This window comes from Pelodiscus sinensis, chromosome 6 (assembly GCF_049634645.1).
Source record: "Pelodiscus sinensis isolate JC-2024 chromosome 6, ASM4963464v1, whole genome shotgun sequence".
In the NCBI taxonomy this organism is placed as follows: Eukaryota; Metazoa; Chordata; order Testudines; family Trionychidae; genus Pelodiscus; species Pelodiscus sinensis.
In genome coordinates this window covers 128,159,304-128,186,471 of record NC_134716.1, presented here as the reverse complement: position 1 = coordinate 128,186,471, position 27,168 = coordinate 128,159,304, and the positions used below count along the sequence as shown (strand labels likewise).

Genomic DNA, 27,168 nt, shown 5'->3' with positions numbered 1-27,168 from the left:
CACTGATGCTGAGCCAATGGTGCCTGCAGCCGCATGTCACTTGTGGGCAAAGCTCTGTCTTCGTCCTGTCTGCCATCCCAAGCGTTCTGAGACCCCCTCGCCCACCTCACGGTTCTGATGCTCTCAGACCATCACCGCCTTTACCTTTTCTTTAAACCAAGTGTCATAGTCCCCTACTGGCTGACCTGTCTCCTATCAAGGGCCTCAGATTAAATGTCTGACTTGTCTCAATCAAGATCAAAGGGAGGGCAAACTCTGTGGACTTTTGGGGTCCACTCTTCTACGCGAATTACAAATAAAGAGCAACGCACCCGGATCAGTCTCTGGCCTGGTACCATCCCTCTTTAGCAGAATCTTTCTCCGGCCCGTTAGTTCCTGGATGACAGGGGAGCAGCCGTTCTCAGCATCTCCCCACCCGACTCCAAGGAGGCTCTGAAAGCTGCAGCCGGGCGATCTGTGCCAGGGCCGGACGAGATCTTCCTGGGAAGTGCGACTTGGCTAGAAGTGGGAAATGAGGCTACTGCCGCCGTGCCAGCGTGTCTGGGGGACAGACCTGCAGCCTCAGGAGCCAGGGGGGCATAATCCCCCCCCCCAGATGTGTCTTTCCCTTCCTGGCAGGAGTGTGGGGGGATATCTAGTTACAGACACTCTGGTAATCCCCTTTGCACAGCTGAAGTCCTCCCTCCTGCCTCCGGTATAAGACACAGGCGTTGCCTTCTGTCTCTGTCATCGGAGGCCAACAGACAGTCTGGTTAAGCCTCTCCCAGGTGCTCACCCCTCCTGGGTATCCAGCAGACAGGCTGTTGGACACGGATCAGGAACAAGCGCTCGCTGGCAGACCTCACCAGGGTGCCTCTTCCCCCCTGTGGGAGCCTTCTGGTGTAATTAGCCTCCTCCTGCGTTCCCTCCAAGCTGAGCGCTGGGTGGTTGCTCAGGAGAGAGTCGGGTGCTGCCTAACTGATCAGCAGAGCACCCACAGCTCCCGTCGCCGGCAGCCTGTGTTTCTCTGGGTGGTGCACATCCGCACATGCCTGGGTGCACCGAACAAAATTTATTCTGCACAGAGATGGCAACATTGGGAGGGAACATTGGCCTCCTCCTAGAAACATTTCTTTCCCCAGTTGGGTGGGATGGTGAGTTGCACTCCTCTCCTGGGGCAGGGAAGGATCCACATGTGGAGCCTCGGTAAATACCTTTTGAGTCTCACTTAAGAGCAGGCTCTGGGAAAACACCGGACTCGCCAAACCCTCCTCCAAGAAGACCCTGTGACTTTCTGCCACAAAGGAGGAGGGGCATTTCCCTCCCCCTCGCAGGCCTCCCTCGCGTCCTTGAACAAGACAGGCCAGACAAAGCCTTCCTGGCTGCCAGGTAGGATCTTCCCTGAAAAATATCAGTGGAAAGAGCAAGAACTGCTCCCCTGGAGATGCACCTTAGCCCAGAGGTGCCCAGATGTGGGGTGCTTCCCCTTCAGGAGGAACGACCGGAGGGGGCCCATTTCACAGACCAGCAGCTGGCCCTGACCTCAGCTTCGGCATGGCTCCACTCCCAGGCTTGCCCCAAAGTCTGCTCTCGGCTGCTGGCCGTGGTTCCATTCCTGGCCGAGAGCTGAGATTGGGAGCAAGTCTGGGGTGGAGCACACCTGGCGACGGGCCTGGCTCCCACCCGTCCTCCCCTGCCCAGCCTCGCCCCTGTCTGCAGCCTCCCTGCACTGGAAAACCCGCTCCCCGCCGGAGTGTGGGGCCCGCTGCCTTGGCCAGACGTAGTCACGGAGAATTCAGCCACAGCCAAAGTGTTGTCACTGTCACCAGAGCGTTCGCCTTCCCCCTTTCTCGGCTTCCCTGGACCCTAGAGAACTGGGAAGCGGTGACCCTCCGCCCCTCCAATCTGTGCCAGCTGCCGTCGCACGTTAAATACGTTCTGCACTGGATTTCTCACCCCCTCTGCTGCTCCCTCTGGGGTGGAGGGTCTGTGGGGTCACCTTCACTTTGCCTTGGGATGGCCAGTCGCCCTGCAGCGACTGCAGATGACCGGCCTCCCCGGGGTTTACACCTGGGCTCTCTTGGGGAAGGTTTTCAAATCAACTTAGGGATTAGGGTTCTTCCCAAATCCTCCCTCTCGCTCAACCTGGGCCACCAGGGAATTTCCCTTCCTCCGGGATTTGTACACCCGTCGGACCGTTGATTTAGCATGTTCATCCAGAAGCAAGGGGCTTAAACTGCAGCAAGGGAGGTTGAGGTTGGACAGTAGGAAAAACTTCCTGCCTGTCAGGGTGGTGAAACACTGGAATAAGTTGCCTGGGGAGGTTTGTGGAATCCCCATCTCTGGAGATACTTAAGAGGAGGTTGGACAGACGCCTGTCAAGCATGGTGTAGACCAGAGGTTCCCAAACTTTTCGGCATCACGCCCCCTTTTTGATTTTTGAGAAACCCTCACGTCCCCGCACCCCCGGCAGCAAATCTTGTTGCGCAAAAAAAAAATTGACTGGAAAACAAAAATAGCAGCAACACTTGGGGGGGAGGAGTTGATGGGGGGGGGGGGCTGAGTCACCTCGCACCCCCCCTGGAATTTCTTCACCCCCCCAGTTTGGAAACCCATGGTCTAGACGGTGCTTGATCCTGCCGCGAGGTCCTGTCGTGAGGTCCCTTCCAGTTCTAGTGTCCTATGATTGATTGACCAACAATTTCTGCAGCCTCTAAATCTGCGTCTGGATTTTTTTTGGAGGGGGCGGGCCTGTCATGGATGGCTGCCTTCACCTTATCTATAACTGCCCCTAACGATTGCTCTTGGGCTGCCCCATCCACCAGTTTTTTCATAATCACCGTCAGCCCCCTGCCCCATGATCCTTTTCCCCATCATACTCCCCGCTTTGTGCTCACACGCAACTTGGTAGATATTGTCAAGCAGGCTGAGCCGTAGCTGCATCAGGGGTAATCATACGTCTTTTCAATCTGGTTTCTTGATAGTTCTGATACACCTCGGCACCACCCTCCTCCATATCGTTAAAAACGTCTCCGGCTTTGGTCAGGGGGCCAGGCGTCTGCTGATCCCCTAGGATACTGTGCAGCCCATATGGGCTGCAAGTGGACAGTCCTGTGACCCTCCTAAAATAACCTCTACACGCCGTTTCTTTATCGACGGGGTGGGCTTTCTGTGCGGGTGATCCTGGCTAGGGTCCCACCAAATTCACTGTCCATTTTGGTCAATTTCACAGTCCTAGGAGTTCAAGAATGGTCAGTTGCACGGTTTCAGCTATTTAAATCTGAAATGTCATGGCGGTGTAACTGGCGGGGTCCAGACCCACAAAGGAGTTGTGTAGGCATCGCAAGGTTCTTCTTGTGGCACTGCTGCCCTCATTTCTGCATGTTGTTGGCGGGCGCTGCCTTCAGAGATGGACACACGGTGAAGCAGCCAATGACCGCTCTCCAGCTGTCCAGCTTTGAGGGCAGCACAGAAGTCGGGGGGCCATCCTATGACCCTCCTAAAATAACCTTGTGACCCCCCTTGTAATGTCTGCCTCTTGTTTGCCCTCTCCTTGGCTTCTCACTGCTCCATGCAACTTCAGTGGCCTTTCTCCTCTACTTCAGTGTGGGCTTTGACGGCGGCTGTTTGTTCCAAGCATCGTTGGTGGGCCCCAGCGTTTCCTGTAAGCTGGGCTCCTGTGCGGCCACTCAGGAGAAACCCCACTGCTGCCCAACTGCTTAGCAGAGGGCCCACCGCTAGGCTTGTGCTTCTCCTGGTGGTGCACATTTTACTTGCCTCGGTGCACAGAACAAAATTTATTCTGCACGTGGGTGGGAAAAAACTGCACGTGGATGGAAAAGATGAGAGGGAGCATTGGTGGGCTCTGTCCTCAGATGCTTTGATCTCCCTGGTCCACAGTGTCACCAGCATTTCTTCTGGGCTCTCCGGTGATGCAATCAGGCCAGTTCCATCCTCAGTTTCCTCTGCAGGGTGCGAGAGAAAGGGCTGCGAGGCTCCGTCAGCAAAGCTCTCCACTCCTGAACAGGCGTTTTCATTTTACGGGACACTCCCCCGCTTCTGGCAGAACTGTGCAAGGGCAATCCTGTCCCCAGCCCCGCCTTTAGCTCCACCCCTTCTGCCCAGACCCCGCCCCCCACAGGAACCAAGCCGGCCCTCCCACACAGCACCATGTGGAGGTGGGGGCCCCAGCCTCCCCAGCTCCGGAACAAGGGGAGGGCAGGCACTGGGGGGGCAGCAACACTCCGTCCCCCAGTGGCACACAGCAGGCGTTCTGGGGGCAGAGTGTGGGCGGGGCTAAGCTGGCTGTTTGGAAAGGCAACGCCTCCCCCTGCCTAGCATACCGCCGTGCACAGTTCTGACCTATAAACCCAGTCGAGCTGTGCCACGTGACTCCTCCCAAGACTAGGCCAGGCTCAGGCTGTCCGGAGAGGCACAGGAGCAGCTGGGAAATGGATTTTCCTGCCTGCCCACAGTGCTGGGGTTTTGGAAAAGCCGTCTTCTCAGAACAGGCCGGGAGGTCAACCTTTGGAAATAAAAGCGTCCTTGGGGGTCGATCAGAATGTTTCCTTCTCGACACGTTCCAGACAGTCCCAGTTGGACCGTTTTTAGTCCTCTCGTTTCTCAAAAAGCATCTAAAAGTACGTGTCAGGACGAAAGGGCGAACCTGTCCCCTCTGAACGGGCCGAGTCGGGCCACGCCGCCGTTGTCAAACGTTCCCCCCAACCGTTTTCTCGACTTTTGTCCAAAACGGGCACCATCTCTGGAAAAGTTGCAGTTTCCTCGTCTGTGTCACCCAGCGCTCAGCCCCAGTCCTGTGGCTGCTCCCTAGCTGGGTCACACATAAACCGGAGCAGCCACGGCTATGGACAGTCTCCTGTGACAAGGGGAAATGGCTCATCCTGGATACCTCTGGTGACGGGAGTGAGTGAGCCCTGAGCAGACTGGCAATGGAGACTTAGGATTCTCCCATGGGCGGTGGGTGACAGTCGCCTCCATCTTTCCTCCCCAAGCACTGTACCAGCCAGCTCTCCGGACACACGGGCCTCGCGTCACTTGGCATGCGCCCACCTCTGGGGTGGAAAGCGACGGCTGTTTGACAGTCATCAGCATCCCCCCCCCCCCTCGAACGTGGAAGTGAAGAATTGTGCTGCACCTAGTTTCATAGGTGCCTGGTGTCTCATGGGGGGTGTGGTGCAGGGAGGACCACCCAGAGCAGGGCTGGGTGAGATGTGGCCCTCCAGCCATCTGGCCGCCTTCTATTTCTATCCTGCTGCCTGTGCCACTGAATTTCCAGGAGGCGGCTCAGGCAGCGGGATCCTATTTAAATGGCTCCCGCTGCTACCCCAGCAAGGGCGGAGCCTGGCGTCCTTTAAATAGCCGCAGGAACCCCAGGCAGCTGCCAGGCAATGTGGTAGTGGCAGGGCCGGCAGCTGCGAGCCCTTTGTTGGGTTTTGCTTGCTAGTGCCCCGCCCCTTCTGCCTCAGGCTCCGCCCCTTCCTGGAGGGTGGAGCCAGCCCGTGACCATGTACCAAAATTCATTGTGGCCCCCCTGCAGAAATTATTTCCCACCCCTGAGTAGGGTTGCCAGGTGTCTGGTATTGACCTGGACAGTCTGCTATTTTCGCCTCCTGTCCGGTAAAAAAATCCAGAAAATACCAGACACCTAAAATGTCCGGTATTTTTTGATTGTTTTCCCAGCTGGGAGGCAAAAATACCGGACACCTGGCAACCCTACGATACACTCGGCAACTGGGCCCAGCCCTCAGTCTCCCCCCCAAACTCCCAACACCCCTAGGCCCCCACCCCTGGAGCCCCTGCTTACCTGGTTCTGCAGGGAAGCTGCATTCTGGCTTGATCAAGAAAACTAAATGGCCACTGGCAAAAAGCCTAAAGACCACGGGGAAGCAATGCCTTCCCTGGGTCTTAGTGCTCAACCTCTCTCCTGTTCCTATCCCTATTCTGACTCTGCACGCATTCTGGAAGGGGCCATTTTAATGCTGTTCACTTTTTTTTTTTGCTTGATAACTCTCGGGGTCCTTTTTTTTTGCTCGTCAGGTTGTTTGGTCTCCCCCTTTTTTCCCCCTCAACAGATCTTGTTCCCCAGTGGGGTTTTTTTTTGGGGGGGGGGTGTTCTGTATTTTGGGTTAAACCATCTGGCAACCTTACCCCTGAGTCAGAGGTACAGGGAGGGAGCGTGAGGAGGCAACCCATTTGGCAAATACAATTTTGGCGTGCATGCTCCCATGAGTCACCTAGGTCCCATTCTAACCTGCATGGGGTATTTTAGGGAGGCAGAACTTAAATAGCTGAGCCAGAATATGGCCACGACGCTGGGCCTACCCATCATGCTGCAGCCAAAAACGCGGCCACCTCTTTGATGGCTGGACATTCATCTTGCTCTCGCCTGGCCCTGAGGCCGCTGGGGGATCGGCCGGACACACACATCCAAATGGCTGGCTGGATTGCGACTGGAGTCCTGTAGACCCAAGAGGGCCTCCTCTCCTGCTCTGGCAATGCACGAGCATTCCCCAGAGTAGGATAGAGATCTGTAAAATCATGACCAGTGTGGAGAAAGTGAAGAAGGAAAAGTGATTTACTTGTTCCTATAACATAAGTTCTAGGAGTCACCAAAAGAAATGAATAGGCAGCAGGTTTAAAACAAACCAAAGGAAGGTTTTCTTCATGCAGCGCACAGTCAACCTGTGGAACTCCTCGCCAGAGGATGTAGTGAAGGCAAGGACTTTATCAGGGTTCAAAAAAGAGCTAGATCCATTCACGGAGGGTACACCCATCAATACTTATCAGCCAGGATGGGCAGGAATGGTCCCTAGCCTGTTTGTCAGAGGCTGGGAATGGATGAGAGAGGAGGGATCACTGGATGATTCCCTGTTCAGTTCCCTCCCTCTGGGGCATCTGGCATTGGCCGCTGTGGGCAGACAGGATGCTGGGCTAGAGGGACCTTTGATCTGACCCAGTTTGGCCGTTCTCACGATCTCCGCATAAAACTTTTACACCAAAGAAGACGGATTTCTTTGGGGGCTTGGTCCCATTGGAGCTGTGCTTGTGGGTGCTGACAAGTCCCTGTAGCTGAGTTCTCCCAGAGCTGAGCTGTTATCAGCATCTATGTGACACTGCTGGGGCGCGGTTCCCCCAGTTGTGTGCCTTGCCTGCCGGAGCATCTGGCCCTGGGGGACAGGGTGGTGGGGTGCCCCAGAAGGCAGGTAGGCAGGCTTGGCGGCATGACCCGCCCACCAGGGGACAGTCCCAGGGGGATCTCGGTGATCCAGCCGGTCACACGGTGTTGTTCCTTCCCATTCTTTAGCCTGCGCCACAGCTGTTTTCGTGGCCCCCCCACTGGGCCGGAACGGCAGGCCTGCGGCGCGAAATGCACGCGCTGTTACAGCTTGCGCCCAAGAACCGGGCCACTGGGACGCCTCGTCTCCGCAGCGAATCGGAACGTCCGGAACCCTGCCCCGCCGAGACCTGGTTCTCCTCCTGGCTTGGCCGCGTAACTCTGGGCACGTCACTTTCCTTCTCCGCATCTAGATTGGCCATTCCTTGGGGCACAGGCGGCCTGGCACCATGGTGCTGCACGGCACCTGCCACAGCCGAGCCCGGAGCTTTGCCGGTGCCGCTGTGACATAAATCAGACCGAGGAGGCCAGGTGGCTGCGCGCCCCCGCGACGCTGTGCCACGCAAAGCCGGGCCGGGCTGCCAGTGGCGGCCTCAGAGTCGATTTATTCATGTTGCTGTTTTGCTTAGTTATCAGATCCGGGGGTCACTGAATTGGCCGTTTGCAGGTGGCGCGAGGCCCTTCTGAAATGGCGTGAGCTGGCTTAGAACCCGGCTCTGCATGGATTCCCCTAACGACCTTTCCTGACCCTGTTGCAATATATTTCTGGGTCTCCCACTTCCAAAGGCGGGTCCTCCGGCCCCAGGTGCCATTCGGGTGCACCCTCGGGCCCCATCATGTTCAGGCAGCAGGAACCGAGTTCGGGTCCAGGTGGGAGAGGCCGGGGAAGTCTCCGGTCTGGCTAGCTCAGGGATGCGGAGCCTGGTTGGGTTTTGGCGGGGGAGCCGAGGGCGGCTTGCAGGACAGTGTCTGATGCTGTTCCCGCTGCAGGGAGCTCCCCAGGGGACAGGCGCTCAGAAGGCCGTTGTCAGAGGGCACGACACACCCAGCTCCCGGCAGGCCAGGGCTGGTGCTGGCTCACAGCTGCCCTGATGCACAGAGGCCTGGAGGCAGCAAACTCCATGGGGCGAAAGGCCTTCTCCAGTCGTGGTAGCCCTGGGGGGCTGCGAAGCCCCCACGTTCCGGCCGGGTGATCTCGGCTGCGCCCCCACAGCCCAGGGAGACGGGAGGCAGCTGCTGCGGAGGAAGAGGCTAGTTCGCCCACAGAAGATGAAAGACGCGGTGACGGGTGTTGGAACCGCAGCGGCTCCTTTCAGAGCATCTGGCGAGCAGGGCCATGCCACGTGGCGGGCAGACCCGGGCCTGCGGCTCGGAGCTTGCAGCTGACACGGGCGCACGGTTCCTCCCGTCCCGCTGGGCTGGCCTGCCTGTTGCCGGGGGGCACCTCGGAGAACCCCCCCCCCCCCACTCTCTCACCTTCCCTGGAGGCAGCCTGGAGAGTCTCCATCATCCAGACGGTCTTTCCCATCTCGGGACCATGGGAAATTAGACTAGAAAGTTGGGTGAAGAGTCAGCGCCTTGGAACAGTCACCTCACATGCATACCGTGCCAACTGATGCTGGAAAATCCCCCCCCCCCCGCTCTTCCCTGCGGTTACTGTCCATTAGTGGTACGGCTGCCTTTAAGGCCTCCCCACCCAGATCGTGGCTCCAGTGTGCTTGGTGCTGTACATGCAGCCAACAAGAGATTGCCGCTGCCCCAAAGAGCTCTTTCAAGTGGGGGGAGGAGAAACAGAGACAGGAAACAATTTGCAGAGTCCATCACCCTATCCACTAGGCCAGACTGCCTCCCTCTCTTTACGAGAGCAGGGCTGAAATGGACTCTGGGAAGAGTCCAGCCCTACCACGCTGAGACCCACCAACTCGTGACAGGGCACCTGAGCACGCCAGCCCCTCAGCAGCGCCCTGGCTGCCCCCAGGAGCCGGAGCCGGCGATGGAGTGTGTGTCTCTCGTGTGCCGGCGCCTCCTGGCCCTAGTGTTTCCACTAGAGATGGGTCAGGAGTCGGGCGCCAGGTCTCAGCCCTTGGGAGATGCTTGAACCTGGGTCTTCACCCGGTGGCTTGGGTCTCGCTCTGCAGGGAGCCGAGCCGGAGCCCAAATGCAAAGCCGCCTCGCTGTCACGGCTTGACGCCTTCTCTGTGACACTCCCCTGCGGTGAGTGGTTCTTAAGGCGCATCCATTCGGCACGCATGTGGGTGGCAGGTGACGGCTCAGCTGAGGAAGGCAGCCGAAGCCCCCACCCCGCTTTGCCCAAAGCCACACCCCTTTCTCCAGAGGCCACGCCCCTTCCCCCCAGCCATGCCCCGCCCAACTCCAGTTGAGAGCCAGGGCTGATTTACGGCACAGCCACAACCTTCCCCGGCGGCTGGGGAGCAGCAGAGCATGGCCCCAGCCCGTCCCAGGCAGCTGGGCAGTTTTGGGAAGGCAATGCCTCCCCTTGCCTTACGTTACCCGTTGTCCTTGGGCTGACAGCGGTGGCCCGATGACATGCGAGGAGTATACGGAGCGCGCGGATGCGGCCCACGTGACCCGTGGAGAGCAGAATGTGCAGCCCACATGGAAATAGGGTGAGCGCCCTGGCCTGAGATCTGCGTTTCCTCCAGCGCTGCCGGGAAGGGGAGGGGCCGGTACCAGCGCGAAGAGAGGACGCCTCCGCAGGCGGTGCGAAAGTGCGGTTCTCGCCCCATTGCCTCCTCCGTTCCGGGAGGTGGGTTGATTCAAACCTGCTGGCGGCTCTGTCGCCGGATGCGGGGCAGGGCGGCTCGCCCGCAGCCCGGCTGGCTCGGAGCACATGTTGCAAACATTTTCGGAAACCAGATCCCCCTCCCTTCTCCTGCGGTTTGCACGGTTCAAGCGCCGAGGGTAATGCATTAAGCTGTCAGGGAAGATAATTACCCAGCCTTAGATCTCAAGGTGGCGGCGGAATTCTCCGGCACGGAGTTGGAATTCACAGCCCAGCTGTAGCCTTGCCCTGGGCTCCCGCCAGCCTCTGCCACCGAAAGCCGACCAGCTGGGCTCGCAAATCGCCTCCTTTTTTTCAGCGAGGGAGCTGATGTTGGCGGCGGGGAAGCACAGCCTGCGCTCGGCCCTCTCAGCGGATGAGACGGGTGCACGGTGCGCCCCTCAGGTATTCAGTGTCGAGACCGGGAGCTGGGGAAGTGGGACTGCACCCATTTTGCGGAGGGGGAAATTGACACGTGTTAGTGTTGGACACGCGGAGACGTGACTCCAACTCGTTTGATCTGACCATGAGACCACGTGCTCCCTTCCTAGGATGGGGGCCAGATTCTGGCCCCCGGACCCCTGTGCTATACGGGATGTGTCTACGCTGCCGAGCTGTTTTTGAAAAACTTCCGTTACGTCCATGCTGCAACCACGTTCTTTCGAGAAAAAGAACCGAGGGTTTTTTCCGACAGCCATAAACCTCATTCTACAAGGAAGAACGCCTTTTCCAACAGAGCTCTTTCGGAAAAAGGCGTGTGTGGACAGGGAAGAGGGGTTTTTTTTTGAAAGAAGAGGCCTCCAGGAAAAAGCACAGGTGCCCTCATGGCCATGCCGTCCACAGCAATCAGAACTTAAATGCGAGATAGTGTCCAATCAATGTGGACGCTATCTTTCGAAAAGCAGGTGGCTTTTTCGATGCGCGTTGGCAGTGTGGACGCTGTCTTTCGGAAGACGTTTTTTCTGGAAGCGCTCTTCCGGAAAAGAGTCTTCCAAAACAGACCTGCAGTCTAGATGTAGCTGCACAACCAGAAAGTCATTCCCTCGCTGGGGGACAAAGAAGCTGCTCCCAGGACTCAACCCAGACGTCCCTCGTTTCCACGCGGATTTGCTGCTGTGGCTTCCAGCGGGGACGGATATCGACGAGCTAGTGCAGCCTGTTTGTTCACAGAGCGCTGTGGAAGGGAGCGACGTTTACCGGCCGCACATCTCGCCCAGAGGCGCCGGGACTCGCCGCGTTGGGCCGGGGCTGTCAACCAGAGCCCTCGCCTTCGCAGCGGGAAGCTCCCGGAGCTGAACCCAGCAGGGTCCTCAGACGTAGCCAAGGTCACGCTGGGCCTCTCGGCTGTGGCCGGGCCCGAGCTCTGCCCCTCTCAGAGGCCAGCGCCTAACAATGAACGAGTTTCCCACTCTTGGATTTCAATTGTCACCCCCCAGCGGGTCACGCGAAGGGTCTGGTGGCAGGGCTGTGGTGGCCAGCGGAGACCCTCCGTCACTGGGCGGCAGGATACGGCCTGTGGTGCACCGCTGGGCCGGCCCGAGGGTGTCCCCGGGGGCCGGCTCTGCACGCTCACCTCTGTGCTGCGCGGTGGGCTCAGCAGAGGAGCTCGGGGCTGCCCATGGAGCTGGGGGGTGGAACAGTGGACGTGGGGGGGCTAAAGGGGGAGCTGGCTGGAGAGCAGAGAGGGCAGGAAGGCAGAGTTGGGCTGGGAGCAGAGCCCGGGGTAGAGCGGAGCTGGACTGGGTAACCCTCCTTCCCCGCTTCCCCTGCTCGCCGAGCATTCCTTGCCCCCGCCCAGTTCGGGGTCTGGGATCAGGCGGGGCAGCAGCAATGGGGGCTGGAAGCGGAAGGGGGCCGCCAGCCGGAGGACAGGTGCGCTCTGCTCCTTACGTGTCTCAGCCTCGCTCCCATAAGCGACTACGGCCCTTCCTGCCACGGAAGCAGGCCTAGTTGTAGGCCCAGGTGAATATTATCCAAATAACCCTGCTAACCGCTTTGCTCCCGGCCCCATCCGGTCCATGGCTAACACTACCAGCACCAGGTGGGCCCTTTCCTTGAAGCCCCGAGAGGCTTGCTGATCTGTTTCCTCACTTGATCCCTCCCCTGTCCCCCACTTCCAGACAAACAGAGGCTGGGGACACCTTTCCAACCCATCCTGGCTAATAGCCATTGATGGACCTAACCTCCATGAATCTATCTAGCTCTTTTTTGAGCCCTGTTAAAGTTCTAGCCTTCACCGCATCCTTTGGCGAGGAGTTCCACAGGTTGGCTGTGCATTGCACGAAGAAAAACTTCCTTTGGTTTGTTTTAAACCTGCTGCCTATTCATTTCATTTGGTGACCCCTAGTTCTTATATTGTAGGAATAAGCAAGTAATTTTTCCTTATTCACTTTCTCCACACCAGTCATGATTTTATAGACCTCTATCATACCCCCCATTAGTCTCCTCAATACTAAGCAGAAAAGTCCAAGTCTTTTTAATCTCTCTTCATATGGGACCCATTCCAAATCCCTTATCATTTTTGTTGCCCTTTTCGGAACTTTTTCCAATGCCAAGAGATCTTTGTTGAGATGAGACAACCACATCTGTACGCAGTATTCAAGCCGTGGGCATCCCCTGGTTTTATATAGAGTCAATAAGACATTTTCTGTCTTATTCTCGATCCCTTTTAAAATGACTCCTGACATTCTGTTTGCTTTTGTGGCTGCCGCTGCGCACGGAGTGGATGTTTGCAGAGAACTCTCCACAGTGACTCCGAGATCTCTCTCTTGAGTAGTTGTAGGCAAATTAGTCCCCATCATATCGTATGGATAGTTGGGATGATGTTTTCCAATGTGCGTGTCTTTACATTTAGCTACATTAAATTCCAATGGGTTTTGACCAAACAGCCCTTTCCGCAAGGTACTGGTGTGTTTGTTTGTTTGTTTGCTTGCAGCCTCCACAAGCTTTGGAGGAATATAAATGTGTGTGAAGAAAATGGCAGAGAAAAGAACCCTGACCAGTTCCAATCTTCATATACGCCCCTCCTCTCTCTCTAAACACAGACCTCTTCATACTCAGCTCTGCTCTCCATCTCACCGTCCCGTCCTGCCCCCCGTCTATCCACGGATCATCACCGTATCTGTCCCGCCGTAGGCACACACATTAATTACAGCGCCGCACGGTGTGTGTGTGAGGGGGTCGTTCTTAAAACATCCCTTTCACGAGGGTGAAAAGCCACTTCTTTGACACGAGAAAGGACACTGTCTCAACGACTTAATTACCTGCATCCTGCTTCAGAAGCCTTTTAAATCTGCACTTGAAAGGGAATCCTCTGAACTGTCATTCATGCTAAAATTCGACTCTCTACGCGTGGGTCTCAACAAAGACCCCAGTTATCTTACCCATTACAAAGATAGCTTCCCCAATTATCACCTCTAATACCATTAGCTCACAGACATTTACCTTTCCCCACCTCTAATACCATTAGCTCACAGACATTTACCTCCCCCCCCCCCCCCCCGCATCCTCCTTCTGTTCTGAAATGTGATTTGTCCTTTTCATATGTGTTCATTTTTTTAAATTGTATCCTTTGGTATATACGGTTGTGACAATTTTCTTCCACTATTTGATCTGAGGAAGTGGGTCTGGCCCACAAAAGCTCATCACCTAATAAACCATCTTGTGAGTCTTTAAAGTGCTACATAGTCCTGTATTTTGTTTCAGCTGGTTCACCAGGCAGCTTTCGCCCCATTCGAACCTATCGCCCCTTTGCCAAAGCCTGCCTGCGACCAGCTGCGGTTCTGAGATGCTGATCTAGCCTGGGCGAGGCGGAGAGCTGAGCGTTAATGAACACAAAGCAGCTCTGTTCCTCTCCGCACCGCTCTCAGGAAGCCCGGCGGTTGATTGCGATGCGCCGTTTCTCGCCAGGTAGGGAGAGCGAGACTTGTAGGGAAACATAAAAGATTGTTTTAATTAAAGCATGAAAGCATTGCTCAGCCTCCTGCTGGCTGTGGCCAGTTTGGAGGGGAGGCGGAGCCCTGGGTTGCAGACTGCAAGCCAGTTTGGGGGGAAGAAAAAACAAGTCGCTGTGGTTTGCATGCATGCAAGGGAACGGGCTCGTGAGCTGACATGGAAAAAGTTGCTTCCATCCAGGAGATGTGTTGCCCAGTGCTGTGATTTTCAAGCGGCACACGAGAGTGGTATCATTCCTCCCTGAATTGCGGCCACCTCTGGAATGCGGTAGCTGTGTAACAGCGCAGAGCAACGCTACCCAGCGCCTGCCTGGCAGATGCAAACCTGGGTTTTCTGCTCAGCAGGTATCCTGTCTCTGACTGCAGATGGCATCAGCCGCTTTGGAGGAAGGTGAGCGAACCCTGCACTAGCAGGTATCAGGTAATCTATCCGCCACGTTAGGTCTAGGTCTCCTCCTGGCCTCCGAAGGGACGTCTACAGCAATAAAAACGCATGGTGCTGAGTCACAGACCCCCGGGGTCAGTTGATTCAGGTGTGGGGCTAACAGTAGCAGTGTAGATGTTTGGCTTTGGACTGGAGATCGGCCCCAGAGTTTAGTCTGGGCTCCAACCTAAGCCTACATGTCTACACGGCACACCCAAGTAGCATGCCCCTCGCCCATCACACAGACACATTAATGCCATCGCCCCGAGAGGTGTAGGACTTATGTCAGGCTTTGTCTTCACTGCGAGTCCTTCAGGCAGAAAATACGCTAATGAGAGACTCGTTTGCATAAGTCATGATCTCATTAGCATAGTTCATGCCAGAAGAACTCCCAGTGAAGACAAAACCTCAGTGTAGACACCGCTTTCCTTTCTTCTGCGGCCTGGTCAATGTCACGCCGGGGCAGGGAAATTAACAAGAAAACTGGGTCCTGGCTCCCTGTCCCGGACACGGCCAGGTCTCTGCTCCAAGTTGCGCTGCTACCCAGGTTCTCATCTTGGGCTTTTCCTCCGGCTCCTGGCTCCTTGCTGGGAGCCCTGCTGCCCTCTGGGGTCCCGGCTCCCTGCACCCTACTGGGGGCATGGCAGCTGACTACACGCTGGGTGCAGATCCTCCCTATCAGAGGCAAGAAGCCCCAATAGCCCCCCCCTCCCGAGGCAAGGAGGGGCAAGAAGCTGGAGGACATCTGCCTTGGCTCTTATCCCCCCGGTACCCCTGGAAGCACCCCCCGGTGAGGATAGCAGGAGGGCAGGGTGGTCAGCTGAAGATTGTAGGGTAGACCCGCCCTAAGAGACAAAATCCTAGAATCCTAGAAGCCAGAACTGGAAGGGACCTCGAGGGGTCATTGAGTCCAGTCCCCTGCCCTCACGGCAGGACCCAGCACCGTCTAGAACATCCCTGACCGGTGTCTGCCCAACCTGCTCTTCAATATCTCCAGGGATGGAGATTCCGCAACCTCCCCAGGCAGTTGATTCCAGTGTTTCACCCCCTGTCGGGAAGTTTTTCCTAATGTCCAAACTAGTGTCCAATTTAAGCCCAAGCTTCTTTTCCTGCTCAAGTGAAGACTCCAACGCTCATGTTCATCCGCAGGGTGCACAGGGCTCCTCTGCACAAACCCCACAGGCCCCCATGTGCCTCGGCCGGCGTTGCCACCGGAGGATGGAAAGCAACTGGGAGAGCCTGAGACGAGACGCCCCCGGGGCCCATCACAGCCCAACAGCCCTGCTGCCAGCGGCCTGCGGTTTGCGCCACCAACCTGGACTGGGGACACAATTTTGTAATGAAGCAGCCGTTAGGAACGGCAACTTGTGAGCCTGCTTCGTCCGGCCCCCGGAGCCGCCAGCCGCTCTGGGGACGTGGTGGGAGAGGGCCTGCCTGAGACAGGCCGCGGGTCACACCGTCCCAACAGGCCCGGGGCCGTGCTGCCCGGCAGCTGGCGCTTTGGAGCCGTGGGCCTCGTCCCCATGAGTCCCCAGCCGGCTCAGCGCTAGCCCCCGTTCTCTGGTGCAGGAGGGGAAAGAGCACAGAAGCCGAGTGCAGTTCGGTGTGTTCACCACCCCGCCCTCCGGGAGAGGAGACCCCGACAGCCACCAGCTGGTGGAGTTACTCCTCAGCTAGGGCTGGGGATGGTGGGTATTGTGTGGGTGTGTGATGGCAGGAGGCAGTGTGTGTGCATGTGTGTGTGATGGTGGGCTCTGTGCGTGTGTGTGTGTGAGAGAGAGAGAGCAGGCAGTGCGTGTGTGTGTGATGGCAGGAGGCAGTGTGTGTGTGTGTTTGTGTGTGTGTGTGTGTGATGGCGGGCTATGTGTGTGTGTGAGAGATGGCGGGCATTGTGTGTGTGTGAGATGGCGGGCATTGTGTGTGTGTGAGATGGTGGGCATTGTGTGTGTGTGTGTGTGATGGCAGGAGGCAGTGTGTGTGTGTGTGTGTGTGTGTGATGGCAGGAGGCAGTGTGTGTGCATGTGTGTGTGATGGTGGGCTCTATGCGAGTGTATGTGTGTGATAGAGAGAGCAGGCAGTGTGTGTATGTGTAATGGCAGGAGGCAGTGTGTGTGTGTGATGGCGGGCTATGTGTGTGTGTGTGAGAGATGGCAGGCATTTGGATGTGTGTGATGTCAGGAGGCAGTGTGTGTGTGTGTGTGTGTTATGGCAGGAGGCAATGTGTGTGTGTGTGAGATGGTGGGCATTGTTTATGTGTGAGATGGTAGGCATTGTGTGTGTGTGTGTGTGATGGCAGGAGGCTGTGTGTGTGTGTGTGTGTGTGTGTGTGTGATGGCAGGAGGCAGTGTGTGTGTGTGTGTGTGTGTGAGATGATGGGCATTGTGTGTGTGTGTGATGGCAGGAGGCAGTGTGTGTGTGTGTGTGTGAGATGATGGGCATTGTGTGTGTGTGTGATGGCAGGAGGCAGTGTGTGTGTGTGTGTGTGTGTGTGATGGCAGGAGGCAGTGTGTGTGTGTGTGTGTGTGAGATGGTGGGCATTGTGTGTGTGTGTGATGGCAGGAGGCAGTGTGTGTGTGTGTGTGAGATGATGGGCATTGTGTGTGTGTGTGATGGCAGGAGGCAGTGTGTGTGTGTGTGTGTGTGTGTGTGTGTGTGATGGCAGGAGGCTGTGTGTGTGTGTTTGTGTGTGTGTGTGTGTGTGAGATGGGCATTGTGTGTGTGTGTGTGTGTGTGATGGCAGGAGGCAGTGTGTGTGTGTGTGTGTGTGAGATGGTGGGCATTGTGTGTATGTGTGATGGCAGGAGGCAGTGTGTGTGTGTGTGTGTGTGTGTGTGATGGTGGGCATTGTGTGCGTGATAGCAGGAGGCAGTGTGTGTGTGTGTGTGTGTGTGTGTGTGTGTGTGTGTGAGATGGTGGGCACTGTGTGTGTGTGTGTGATGGCAGGAGGCAGTGTGTGTGTGTGTGTGTGTGAGATGGTGGGCATTGTGTGTGTGATAGCAGGAGGCAGTGTGTGTGTGTGTGTGTGTGTGTGTGTGTGTGAGATGGTGGGCATTGTGTGTGTGATAGCAGGAGGCAGTGTGTGTGTGTGTGTGTGTGAGATGGTGGGCACTGTGTGTGTGTGTGTGATGGCAGGAGGCAGTGTGTGTGTGTGTGTGTGTGTGTGTGTGTGTGTGAGAGATGGTGGGCATTGTGTGTGTGATAGCAGGAGGCAGTGTGTGTGTGTGTGTGTGTGTGTGTGTGAGATGGTGGGCATTGTGTGTGTGATAGCAGGAGGCAGTGTGTGTGTGTGTGTGTGTGTGTGTGTGAGATGGTGGGCATTGTGTGTGTGATAGCAGGAGGCAGTGTGTGTGTGTGTGTGTGTGTGTGTGTGTGATGGTGGGCATTGTGTGTGTGTGTGATGGCAGGAGGCAGTGTGTGTGTGTGTGTGAGATGGTGGGCATTGTGTGTGTGATAGCAGGAGGCAGTGTGTGTGTGTGTGTGTGTGTGTGTGTGTGAGATGGTGGGCACTGTGTGTGTGTGTGTGATGGCAGGAGGCAGTGTGTGTGTGTGTGAGATGGTGGGCACTGTGTGTGTGTGTGTGTGATGGCAGGAGGCAGTGTGTGTGTGTGTGAGATGGTGGGCATTGTGTGTGTGATAGCAGGAAGCAGTGTGTGTGTGTGTGTGTGTGAGATGGTGGGCATTGTGTGTGTGATAGCAGGAGGCAGTGTGTGTGTGTGTGTGTGTGTGTGTGTGTGTGTGTGTGTGTGTGTGAGATGGTGGGCATTGTGTGTGTGATAGCAGGAGGCAGTGTGTATGTGTGTGTGTGTGTGTGTGTGATGACTTTCTATTTATATCCGGCTGCCCAAGCCACTGAATTTCCCGGCGGTAGATCTGGGGCCGGAGCCGCCAGGTTTTTAAATAGCCGCAGCAGCCCCAAGCAACGCAGTAGTGGCAGGGTCGGGAGTCACGAGCCCTTTGCTGGGTTTTTAATTCAAAGCCTCTGGCCCCGGCCCTGCCCCTTCCGCTCAGGCCCCGCCCCTTCTGCCCAGACCACGCCCCTTCCAGGGGTAAGCCTGTGACCAATACCAACACTCATGGAGCAGCCCCCCTGCAAGAATTATTGCCCACCCCTGTCCTCGTAGGACGCTACAAATCACAAGCGTTAAAGCCCTCTACCGGCCCCGTTCCGGAGACTTTCCTAAACGGAGTTCAGTTTACAAAGACAGCCCCAGAGGTGGGTGGCCCGGTGGGGGTGAAATTCAGGGCGGGTGGCGGGAGGGCAAGGTTTTGTAGCTATCCATGCTGTGACTTGGCTTCCGAGGCCACGTGAGTCCAGTGCTGCTAGCTAGGAAGCACGGGCCTCACATCTGAAAACCACCCCCGAGGGACTGTGAAAATGTATTTTGTTCACAGGATGGATTGCTCCGAGCCCGCCGCCCCCCCTGCCCTCTGCCCCGTGGGATGCAACTTGTAACTCAGCGCAAATCTCATCTGTCAGCCCATGGTATTTATAAGGCTCTGGCCTTCTTGCCTTCCAAATTGGGCAGATGGCGGATTTTTCCATCGAAACTGGTTTCAACGGGAAAGTGGGCTTCTAACCAAGTTTGTTTTCTCCCCAGAAAGTATCTGCTTTCCAATGGTAATTTTGACTCTTTTATCCAACAAGAAAAACCCACAAAACTGTCAACCAGACTTTTTCAGGTTTTCAATAAAAAGTCAAAATTTTCCATGGAAAAAACCAAACCCATTTTCCGAGCTTCCCACGCAGAGCAGCCGGGCAGCTGCCCAGCTGGATTGTGTGGTCACCGCAAAGCACCACGCACCAGCGAACGTCCAGATTTGGCCCCCAAGACCACCACCTCCAACCCTTCCCAGAGCAGGGCAGCAGAGTTCAAACAGATGCCCGAAAGGCCAGAGCAGGCATTGTGGGAAGGGTGCTGGAATCAGGCGGGAAGGGCATAACAAGTGGGGTTCCGCAGGGGTCTGTTTTGGGACCGGTTCTGTTCAATATCTTCATCAACGATTTAGATGATGGCCTAGAAAGTACGATTATTAAGTTTGCAGATGACGCCAAGCTGGGAGGGGTTGCGAGTGCTTTGGAGGATAGGGTCACAATTCAAAGTGATCTGGACAAATTGGAGAAATGGCCCGAGGCAAACAGGATGAAGTTTCATAAGGACAAATGCAAAGTGCTCCACTTAGGAAGGAACAATCCGTGTCACACGCACAGCATGGGAAGCGACTGTCTAGGAAGGAGTCCGGCAGAAAGGGATCTAGGGGTCAGAGTGGACCACGAGCTAAATATGAGTCAACAAGTGATGCTGTTGCAAAAAAAGCAAACATGATTCTGGGCTGCATTAATAGGAGTGTTGTGAGCCAGACACAAGAAGTCAGTCTTCCGTTCTGCTCTGCACTGAGTAGGCCTCAGCTGGAGGATTGGGTCCAGTTCTAGGCACCATGTTTCAAGAAAGATGTGGAGAAATTGGAGAAGATCTAGAGAAGATAAGCAAAAATGATTGAAGGTCTAGAAAACATGAGCTTGGAGGGAAGACTGAAAGAATTGGGCTTGTTTAGTTTGGAAAAGAGAAGACTGAGAGGGGACATGAGAGCCGTTTTCAAGTATCTAAAAGGATGTCACAGGGAGGAGGGAGAAAACGGTTCTCCTTGTCCTCTGAGGACAGGACGAGAAGTCTATGTCTAGACTGCAGGCTTCTTCCACAAGAAGCTTTTTGCAGAAGAGATCTTCCGCAAAAGCGTCTTGTGCAAGAGCGCATCCACACTGCGAAAGCACATCGAAAACACGATGCGCTTTTGCGGAAGAGAGCATCCAGACTGCACGGACGCTCTCGAAAGGAAACGCTGATCGCTATTTACAGAATGGCCACCAGGGCACCGGTGCTTTTTTCTATTGCCTCTTTTTGCGCAAAAAACCTCTGTTGCCCATCCACACACCCCTTTTTGCGCAAGGCCTGTTGCACAAAAAGGAGTTACTCCTCATAGAAAGAGGAATAGCTATAGCACGAAATCCCTCTGCTCTTTCCATTTTTTTGCACAAAAACACACTTGAAGCGTGGAGGTTCCGCGAGTTTTTGCAGAAAAACGACCATTTTTCCGCAAAAATTCTGTAGTGTAGACATAGCCAAAGCAATGGGCTTAAACTGCAGCAAGGGAAGTTTAGGTTTAGGTTTAACATTATTTCAAAACTAGCCAATTAGCCCGTAATAAGACGGGATTTTCAGGTCTCTCCTCCATGTTAGTTTTCTCTCCTGAGCCTCCGGTCTTTCACTCTGTCTCTCTCTCTCTTTCTCTCTCTCCTCCTTCTACTGCCTCCCCCCCAGCTCTCCTCTGCCTCCTGCTCCTCTTTCTCTGTCTCTCTCTTTCTTTTCTCCTCCCTTCCTGCCTCTCACTCGGGGAACCGCAGAGCCGAAATGACCTGGATCTGCTGTCTCGCTGCACATCACCGCCCCGCCCCCCTTCGCCTCCCGCCTTGGCGCTCAGCTGACTTCTGCGCCGCTCAGCTGGGCCGCCGCGGGGGAGCAAGCGGCAGTTTGGGGGGCGAAGGGGGGCGTGAAGGTGATGTACACGGGTGCTGCATGAGGAGTGTGGGGCCTGAATGGCCGCTCGCGCCACTTGCTCCCCCGCGGCGGCCCGGCTGAGCGGTGCAGAAGTCAGCCGAGCACCACAGTGGGTGGCGAAGGACGTGACTCAGGCAACAGCGCCACCCAGAGAGAACAGCCAGCACTTCAGGCAACAGCGCCACCCAGAGAGAACAGCCAGCACTTCAGCAACAGCGCCGCCCAGAGGGAACAGCCAGCATTTCAGCAACAGCACCGCCCAGAGAGAACAGCCAGCACTTCAGGCAACAGTGCCGCCCAGAGAGAACAGCCAGCATTTCAGCAACAGCGCCGCCCAGAGGGAACAGCCAGCATTTCAGCAACAGCACCGCCCAGAGAGAACAGCCAGCACTTCAGGCAACAGTGCCGCCCAGAGAGAACAGCCAGCATTTCAGCAACAGCGCCGCCCAGAGGGAACAGCCAGCATTTCAGCAACAGTGCCGCCCAGAGAGAACAGCCAGCATTTCAGGCAACAGCGCCACCCAGAGAGAACAGCCAGCACTTCAGGCAACAGTGCCGCCCAGAGGGAACAGCCAGCATTTCAGCAACAGCACCGCCCAGAGGGAACAGCCAGCAGTTCAGGCAACAGCGCCGCCCAGAGAGAACAGCCAACATTTCAGGCAACAGCGCCGCCCAGAGGGAACAGCCAGCATTTTAGAAACAGCGCTGCCCAGAGGGAACAGCCAGCATTTCAGGCAACAGCGCCGCCCAGAGGAAACAGCCAGCATTTCGGCGTTACAGACTCTCAGACACTGGGCTACTATAGATATGATAACGGGCTTGCTGTGTAGATACTAACCTGGTTATTTCGAAATAACGTGAGTTATTTCAAGATAATTCTGTAGTGTAGATGTGCCCTCACTGCCCATGTTCAGGACCTGGTAGCTGATACAGAGGAATCCTTAAATGCGAACACCGACTTTAGCACAATGAGAAGATGTAACAAGAGGAGATGAAATGCCTAAACTCAGGCCATCGTGCTGTGCCAAACACCTTGTAAAAGACCAAAAGCCAGAGTCCTGGCTAAGAGAAGAACCGTGTTTTCCTGCCTAGCCCTGTCTCCAGAACCGCCACAGAGTTCACCAGCTTTAAATTCCAAAGCCGAAGGTGCTCACTTCCGTTCTTTATAATGGGGGCTAACTTAGCAGAGGGCCTGCAGACCAGAACGAGGGCTCGGGAGTGTGTACTGACTGCAGCAAAATCTCGCTCAGGCCCATCTCCAGCCATCAGTGGGTGCAATTATGTAGACGGAGCTTCTGAGCCATGCGGATCTAATTGCTGCTCTCAGAGCCCAGGGGGCCGACAGTGTTGCCGGGCATTCATCTCGTCGTGAAACTCTGGTTACGAGTGTAGGTGTGTTACTAGACATAGCGGGGGGCTGAGAATCCAGCTGGGATCAAGGTCTTTTTGCACTGAGCACTGTTCACACACACACACAGACGCACTTCCTTAGGCCAGTTTCTGACTGCCCCAGCCCCGCCCTTTCCATATGAGGCACCTCCCCTTCCAGATGTGCGGGCCCCCCCTCCCCACTTGCCCAGCAGCCCACCAACTCTGTTGGCATCCCTGCGCTTCCTACCCCAGATCTGTCTAAGTGCTTATGGAGTGTCCATAAATTATATTGCACCTATTTGGGCGATTTCCAAGACCTCCTTGTAAAACTGAAACAAACACTTTGTCATGTAAAATTAAGGACTCACCCATCCATTAGTGCCTTACATAATTTATGGACAGCTCTTTCCTTAGATAGCCCTGTGCACTAGAAAGGGTCAGGGATTTTTCAGTGACTTTCTTTTTGTCAAAAGATGCCATTTGTCAAAACCCAGGCTCTGGGCAGGTTCCGAAAATGTCACAACTTGAGACCATCGTCATAAACCTCCTATTTAGATGTTTTCAAAATGGCTAATTTTGGTTTTTCTCATTCCGAATGTTTTGATTTCTAAATGTCCACCCATTAGAACAGAATGTAATTGCATTAGTTGGCTTTTTTTGTAAAGGTGAAAATCAAAAGGAAGCGTTTGGAAAGTATTGAAAGGAAATATTTCTACTGATTTGAGCCTATTTTTTTTTTGTTTTTTTTTGGTTTACACCTTTTTTGATTGGGGAACATTTCTAAAATCTCTGTGAGAGGGGAAACCGGAGCTGCCTACCAATGGGCTGTATCCCTTGCAGAAGGGATCCATAATCCCAATTTTAGGAGGGAAAAACGTCGCCCAAAAGACATTAGGTAACTTGTCCAAGTTCACAAATGCCGTTTATGAAAGACCAGGAGGAAAACTCCAGTCTTGTAAGTTCTCACTTAATACCCACACCCATGGCTTGTTCTTCCTGCCCGGGCTGAGTTTACCATCTAAGGGTGTGTCTAGACTACATGGCTCCATCGACGGAGCCATGTAGATGAGTTTACTCGGCAAAGGGAAATGAAGCATCGATTTGAATAATCGCTGCTTCATTTACATCAAAATGGCTGCCATGCTGTGCCGATCAGCTGTTTGTCGACACAGTGCGGCAGTCTAGACCAGGATCTGCCGACCCCAGAACCCTTCGTCGGCAGATCCTTTATGATCCCCGTCTAAACGGCTGCGCTCTGCCGACAAACAGCTGATCGGCACAGCGCGACGGCCATTTTGATGTAAATGAAGCGGCGATTATTTAAATCACCGCTTCATTTCCCCTTTCCCGAGTAAACTCATCTATATGGCTCCATCGACGGAGCCGTGTTGTCTAGGCTCACCCCAAGTAAGGGCTCTTTGTCCGTGATCCGTAGTTTTCATTCAGCTCTTGCCGCTGGCTTCTCTGAGAAGCTCCCTAAATAATGACCCACTAGAGACCTTGGAATTTGCCCTGATGGGTTTAGACAGGGATGGGCCAAACATTTTCAAATGAAACCTTTTCCTGCCCGAAAACGGGGTTTTGTCCAATGTGACATTTTCCGCAGGAGCAGAACGGTCCCAACAGAATAGTCCACCAGGAGCATCGCCACTTCTGCGCTGCTTGGCGTGGTCTCTGGGAGTGGTAGTTCTGAGTCCCATGTGGCTCACACTTGGGTGTGGTCCCGGGCTGGACTACATCTCCCATGATGCACTACACTTTAATTCCTATGGCTGAGCCTTTGGGCATTTCTGGGACTCCCACAACCACGGGGCACCATGATGTTGTGTTTTGAAGGGCTGGGGCTCCCCTAACCCCAGGGGAGGGATTTAGGGTTTACACCATAGAACCCCAGAGTGGGCAGAGACCTCAGGAGTCACCGAGTCCAGCCCCCTGCCCAAGGCAGGACCAACCCAACTCAATCAGCCCAGCCAGGGCTTGGTCAAGATGAGACTTAAACACCTCTAGGGATGGAGATTCCACCCCCTCCCTCGGGAACCCAGCCCAGCACTTCCCCACCCACCTAATAGTTTTTCCTAATATCCAACCTAGACCTCCCCCACTGCAACTGGAGCCCATTGCTCCTCGTTCTGCCACCTGCCCCCACTGAGAACAGCCTCTCTCCAGCCTCTTTGGAACCCCCCTCAGGAAGTTGAAGGCTGCTCTCAAATCCCCCCTCACTCTTCTCTTCTGCAGACTAAACAAACCCAAATCCCTCAGCCTCTCCTCCTAGCTCCAGCCCCCGAATCATTCTGGTCGCCCTCCGCTGCACCCTCTCCAATGCGCCCACCTCCTTGTAGTGGAGGGCCCTGAACTGGACACAACACTCCAGATGGGGCCTCCCCAGCGCCGACTATAAAACCAGACAAAGCTAAGATCAGAATCAGGCCATGGGACAGCAAGCTCCATAGGCCCCCAGTCTTGCCTCCCGCCTTCCCCTTATGGCGCCCAGCTCGCGGTGGGCGCCAGACACACACCAGCGCATCTGCAAAGGGTTTTAGCTCCTCCACCATGTCTGGCCCCCGAGAGGCTGGGCCCTGCTCGGATGATGAACATGCGAGCGGGCCGGATTTGACAGTCACCTCGAGGGAGGGAATGATGGCGAAGGTTTAGACAGCCCAGGACGGGGCCGGCGCTGGCTGCTTCGGCCGCCGCGTTCGACAGCTGCCTGCCTCCTCGGCTCGCTCTCCGGCGGGCGGGCGCTTTGCTCGCCCCCCCAGGGCGCTGTTTTGGCTGCGGGCTGTCGTTCTCCTGTCACCGGGCACGGCGGGGCGGTTGCTCCCGACCGCGGTGAGCAAAGCCGGGGGAAGCCGTGGGAAGTGGGCCGGCAGCTCCGTGCGCCGCGGGGGGCTGTCAGGCCAGACAGCGCCTGGAGGGGTCGTTCTGACGTGAAATCCACCACTCGGTGCCCTAGGAATTTATCCGGCCCCCCCCTTCCCGTTCCTGTCCCCTCGCAATCTTTAATGTGTGGAGCCTCACCGCAGCCCTGCGAGGCCAGCGGGATTAAGATTTCAGGGGGGCTTGAGCCGGAGCAAATCGGGGGACCCCTCCCTGTTCCTTCTACTTGTGGTCCCACCCCCATTCCACCATTCTGCCCTTCCCCCTCTGCTCCACTTTGGTTCTACCCATGGCCCTGCCCCATTCTGCCCCCCCTCCTGCCCCACGGTAGCCCCTGTTGGTTCCTTCCTGCCTCCCCCACTGCAGCCCCAAGACTGGAGAAGCTCTGCCCCCTCCCCCCGCCAGGGCCACAGTGTGGTGTGAGAGCTCCCCCAGCCCGAAGGACGTGGCCGGTAGCCAGCCCTCCCCCAGGCCCAGGGCTGCAGCTGTGGGGAGGGCGCTAGGGCTTCCCTTGCCACCTGGTGCTTCTGTCAGGGTGTGGGGTTGGGGTACAGAGACTTCCTCTGCCCCTCCTGAGGCTTGTCTGCTGGGGGCAGGGCGCCCCTTTTTCTGGGGCCATCCCAGGGACGGAGGCCCCTGTGCGCAGGCCCCCTGGCTAATCTATCGCTGTGCAAGTCAGGGCAGGGCTGTTGTTGCCACAGTGCTGTGGGGAAACTGAGGCAGAAGTGAGGTGGGTGACCTGGCCAAGGAATGGCCAAAGGGCCTGTCAAATGGCCAGTGTGGCACATTTGGTCAGGGACAAAACTGCCCCAGAAATGGAGCAATCGTTGGCCCGACCCACAAGAGGGAGCCTGTACAGACACAGAGCGAGAGACAGCCTCTGCCTTACGGAGCTTGGGATCTAAAGAGACAGACAATAGAGACGCCGGCCACCCGTGACGCCTCTGTGCTCTATTAGTACCTCCCGTTAAGTCAGAGATACTAACGAACGACCCTCAACCTCTTTCCGAGCTCGTTCGTCTACTGGGGGCCACTGAACCAGAGAGCGATCGCATGACTTGCCCAAGGACACAAAGGAAGTCGGTGGCAGAGGAAGGAAAAGCGGGTTCTGTGCCTGACACCCAGGCCTAACTCCACAAAGATATCTGGGAGTTAGAAGCCTAGGGGCCTGAAAGGGCTTTGTGCTCTCTGCACCAGACAAGGCTCCCTTTCTGAAAGCCCCTCTTACGAGGCTTTGCCTTTGTGCTGGATTCTGGGGACAGCGCGTCATTTCCCAAGAGTTACCAGCCCACTGAAAGCCCTTGAAGGCAAGTGCTACTGCAGATGGGCAGCTGCTGGCATGGCTGAGAAAGCAGAGAGCAAGGCGAGGCTACGTTCCCTGGCCGTGCCATGCCAGAGCTCGCTCCCAGGTTCCGCTGTTGAGGGCTGGCAGCTGCGTGCAGAGGTGCACCAAGCGGTGCTGTAACACTCCGTGCCTCAAAGCAGCCCCCCCCCGAGTCACCCCAGAGTCGTGTCCGCTCTCTGGGAGGGGTCATTGTACCAGGCTTGCTCCGTGGATGGAGCAGCAGCTGCGCTAGGCTGGGGGAGGCGTTGCCTTGCCAAATGCCAGCCTAGCCCCGCCCAGACTCCGCCCCCAGAATCCCTACTGGGGCCAGAGAGGCGGAGGCTGTGTGCCGCCCACCCTTCCCATGCTGCTGGGCTGCAGAGGCTCGGACCGCACCTGCCCCACTGCCCCGTGATGCTGGGGGGCGGGGCTTGGCAGAAGGGGCGGGGCTGGGGCTTGCCCCGCCCCAGCCTTTGTCTGTGGAACATGTCCCTCCAGCTGGATGGGTGTGCTGTCATTGGAGGGGAAGTGCCGCGCCTCTGCTGTGTGAGTTATTGAACCAGGTTGCGGGGTGGGGCACACACAACCAGCCTGTCAGGTCCGACAGCGGAGTAGCCGGACCGGCTGACACCCCATTGAAGGAAATCCACTTTCCCAGCCACCATCCCAGAAGACTTCCCAGGGCGACCAGGTGGACACGGAGCTTGCTTGACCAGCAGGGCATCCCCATCCCGTGCACAGACCTGTCCAGCAAGCTGGAAGAAACTGT

At 56.1% G+C, this 27,168-nt stretch overlaps 1 long non-coding RNA gene across 1 annotated transcript; it reads left to right on the top strand.

The window, feature by feature from the left end:
* Positions 1–9,493: 9,493 nt before the first annotated feature.
* On the top strand, positions 9,494–22,849 carry LOC142830005 (uncharacterized). Its single transcript, XR_012905018.1, has 3 exons — positions 9,494–13,805; positions 14,031–14,240; positions 15,423–22,849. It is a non-coding gene; the product is annotated as an uncharacterized LOC142830005 (long non-coding RNA).
* The last annotated feature ends 4,319 nt before the right edge of the window (positions 22,850–27,168 follow it).